Source organism: Myotis brandtii, unplaced genomic scaffold, assembly GCF_000412655.1.
Source record: "Myotis brandtii unplaced genomic scaffold, ASM41265v1 scaffold354, whole genome shotgun sequence".
In the NCBI taxonomy this organism is placed as follows: Eukaryota; Metazoa; Chordata; class Mammalia; order Chiroptera; family Vespertilionidae; genus Myotis; species Myotis brandtii.
In genome coordinates this window covers 853,648-857,855 of record NW_005363609.1, presented here as the reverse complement: position 1 = coordinate 857,855, position 4,208 = coordinate 853,648, and positions in this window count along the sequence as shown.

The window sequence follows — 4,208 nt, the reverse complement described above, 5'->3', positions numbered from 1 at the left end:
TTAACTTAGCGCAAGTCCGCTAGAGCACACACTTGAAATGAGTTAATTAGTGATGAGAAAGTATTTACTTACCGTCCGCCCACCCTGATGGCTCTGAGAAGTGACTTTCCCGTTTCATTAACCGAAGTCCCAAATCTCTAGTGCACTGCCTTGCAAAGAGCAGGTGCTCAATAAACATTTGTTGTCTAGTTAATGGGCCCTATTATTATGCTAAACCTGACGTAGCCTATGAATGTATATATCCTGAAAAATAAAATGATTGCAGAGGGCACATTTAACTAAACTCAGATGTACACTGAGCTTGAGAACAAATGTAAAAGGGCATTAAACATTGTAATTGCATGTGTGTAAATTAAATTAGAAACTGATGTGACTAATAAGATTGCGGGTGGGTTCAATATCTGGAAACATAATCATAACACTGTATCAGTAGGCATTTTTAGTGGCTCATTTTTACACATGAGGAAACCAAGGCCTGAAGAGTTTGTCCTACAGCTACCTCAGCCATTGACCTTTGGGTGACTCCAGGCGAGCTTTGAGCCTCTGTTATCTGATCCATGAAGAAGGGCCATCTGGAGGTGCTGGGCACAGGTCTGGCGTGCTGGCGTCACAAGCACAAGACCGGTTGGGCCGATCATCGCTTCCAGAATCGCGGCTTGGCCGAGAGCAAGCCAGGCCGTGGTCCAGTCAGCTGGCAAGCAGAGGTGGGTGACCTGCCCAGAGCCAGAACTGCTGCCAGAAGTCGGGGATCACTTCATGTTCTGCTCCAGGTCTGGAGGAGAAGAATTGGCTAGAGCACCCACTTCACCCCACCGAGGCCATTTTACCCCGGGAGTGACAAGGCAGGGCAGGATAATGGCTCAACCCCTGGAGTCCCAGATCAATGCCTTTTCAGGGAAAGAAATGGGGATTGCACTCATTTCTAAGGGACTTCTAGAAACTGCTTTGGTTTTAGACCAGTGATGGCGAACCTTTTGAGCTTGGCCTGTCAGCATTTTGAAAAACCCTAACTTAACTCTGGTGCCTTGTCACATATAGAAATTTTTTGATATTTGCAACCATAGTAAAACAAAGATTTATATTTTTGATATTTATTTTATATATTTAAATGCCATTTAACAAAGAAAAATCAACCAAAAAAATGAGTTCACGTGTCACCTCTGACACGCGTGTCATAGGTTCGCCATCACTGTTTTAGACCATAGCCCTGCTTTGGTTTTCAATAAAAGAGCAAGGTCGGGGCAGGAAAAGCGCCCTCCAGTTACACAGGAAGCAGCACAATCACCACGCACGTGGATCTGAACATGTTTTGTGATGGGCTTGTCTTCTATATCAGAGAAATGTGTCTGGGATCACGCCGATGAAATATGCTATTGTGTTTTTAAAATTAGGATGTGCTTAGGATGGAAGGCATGCCTGCTTACACTGGGGAAATAGAAAATTGGGCTTTAAATTCTGGGTGTGTCACTTCTGGCAGTAGCCTTGGGCAAACCACCACCTCCTAAACCTGCCAGGCAAGGTCCCCAAGGTTAAATGAGATAAGGTCAAAAGGTTCCTAGCCAAGTATTTGGCAGCGATTTGATAAATATTTAAACTGAATCTATATTTGGAAACCAATCGACAATTGAAGAACAGAACAGCAGTTTTGGGTTGCTGTCATTTTTGTGCATTGAGAGGGTACATCAAAAGCAACAGTTTCCCAAAGGTAGTAAATTATGAAGTTTAACAAAACTCCCAAAGATATTGTAGCAGATCATCTATAAAGCAAACAAAAAAGCTCAAGTGTAAAGATGCTTTCAAAAATATATGCCAAATGTGATGAGAAGAAATAAAGTTGGTAAGCATTACAGAAGCCCCCCTTCCGACTGCCTCCATCAATCCATTCAAAATCATTACTTGGTTTTCACATGATGTGGGAGACAATTATATAATTTCAACAGTGTCTGTAAACTCCTCATTTGCATCTTATTTCTCAATGTCTAATTTGTTCATCAGCCAGAGCTATGTGTATAAAACCAGCTTTTTCATCAGCTTGCAGAATGTGTATAAGCAAATCAATCTTCCATTTTATGAGAGAAGAACTCATACACTCGGTATTATCATGCATTTTGCACTTGATACACAGAGGAAATGATTTACACAATCGTGTTAGCGTGTGTCTGTATAAATACTCTAAAAAACGCAGGCAAATCCAAGGTTGGTGTGTGGATTACAGATGCATTTTCGCACCCCCAGAAGCTGACATGAAGGTGGACCAGTGCTTTCATGGCAAGTGGGGAAGATGGCTTGAGGAGGTTGCTAGGAGCATAAGGCATCTCTGCCTTTTACCTTCACTTGGAAAAGATGAACAATAACAGCAGCGTTGCTGTGTGGCTACTCCTATCAGGCAAGGGCGGGGCTGTGGCCACTAAACAGTGGAATGTCTGCACTGGGGTGGCCAACACCCCCTGCTCTGGGCTCCCTGACACCCCCAGCCTGGTAGGTCTGTGACCATACTGAGCCCCTCCCCTGTGTGGGTCCAGGACTTGGGAGCTTTCACAGACTCTGTTCTGCTCCTGCGTCTCCTTCTACCAAATAGTTCCAGTCGGGTAAGTGACTTCACCTGTGGGGCTCAGTTTTCTGTGGTGCGTGAAAGGACTCCAAGGTCCCTTTCACAGCGTCAATCCTGTGGCGCTCTGAGGCTGCCGCCTTCTAATTACTGTGCTCCAGCACAAATCTTAGGAGCTATGACCCTGGCCTGGAAGCAGACGGTTCAGTGGAGCTGAGCTTACACTGACGAGCCACTGAAAGGACCTGCCTGGTCCAGCAGCCCCACTCCTGGGCAGCAAATATCCAGGAGATATTCGCACAGCCAGGTTCGAAATGTCCATCAACAGATGAACGGGTAAACAAAATGTGATCTATGTGATCTATAATTCAGCCCTAAAAATGAAAGAAAGTCTGACTCATGCTGCAATATGGATAAACCTTGAGGACATGATGGTGAGTGAAAAAAGCCAGTCCCACTTAGGACAGTGATGGCGAACCTTTTGAGCTCGGCGTGTCAGCATTTTGAAAAACCCTAACTTAACTCTGGTGCCGTGTCACATACAGAAATTTTTTGATCTTTGCAACCATAGTAAAACAAACACTTATATTTTTGATATTTATTTTATATATTTAAATGCCATTTAACAAAGAAAAATCAACCAAAAAAATGAGTTCACGTGTCACCTCTGACACGCGTGTCATAGGTTCGCCATCACTGACTTAGGAGGTACCTAGAGTAGTCAAATTCATAGAGATGGAAAGGAGAAGGGAGACTGCCAGGGGCTGGGGGAGGGGAGGTATTGTTGAATGGAGGGATGAACTTGGCTTAAAGTGTCAGGAATCCTGCTGGGTCTGGGAGTGGGGAGGAGGGCACAAAGGCCCAGAATGCTGAAGGTGTTTCTAACATTTGTCTGGGGAATTATGAGCCCAGAGACTGTAACCCAAGGAGGAGGGGTACCCGGGTGCCTAGCCACACTCAGGCTGCACGTGGACCAGGGGAAGCCTGAGCGGGCTTTAATGGGGATGTCAGAGCTGCTGACTTCTGTTTCCAAACGAGGGGTGGAGGCAGGGACCTGGCTGGTGCGCACAAACTAGGCACATCTATTAAGGTCTCATTTGCCGTGGGCGAGCCCTCTGCGTGCTGGGGCAGCTGCTGCAGCGTGGTCCAGCTCCGCGGGGTCCCGGGGGCTGAGCTATGCCTGGACCGGGGTGGGGCGGACAAGCAAGGGGCTGGGGACCCACTCTGAGCAGAAGGCAGCGCTGAAGAGGTTGCAGTTTGAGATTTGTGTCCTATCATCTATCTATCTATCATCTATCTATCTATCTATCTATCTATCATCTATCATCTCTCTCTCTCTTTTTTTTTTTTTTTTTTTTTAAGGAAAAGGATGCCTAGAAAAGCCTCCGTAGTATTCCATGGCACCTACCTCTCATCCTTGTCTAAACTTCGGTTCACTCCTGGAGTGTGAGCACCCAGGGCCCCGAGGGAGCATGCACGTCACTTTCGGGAAAGAAGGCCAAAAGTTAAAAAAAAAAAAAAAAATGGGGGCTGGGGTTGGGGACAACAAACTGCCATTGGGATACACTGGCGAGTGGCGAGTCGCAGAGGCTCCTTGCAATTGCCGCTTGGAAACAAAAAACGCGGGGGGCGGGGTCGCGCAGTGCCTCCGGGGCCAGAG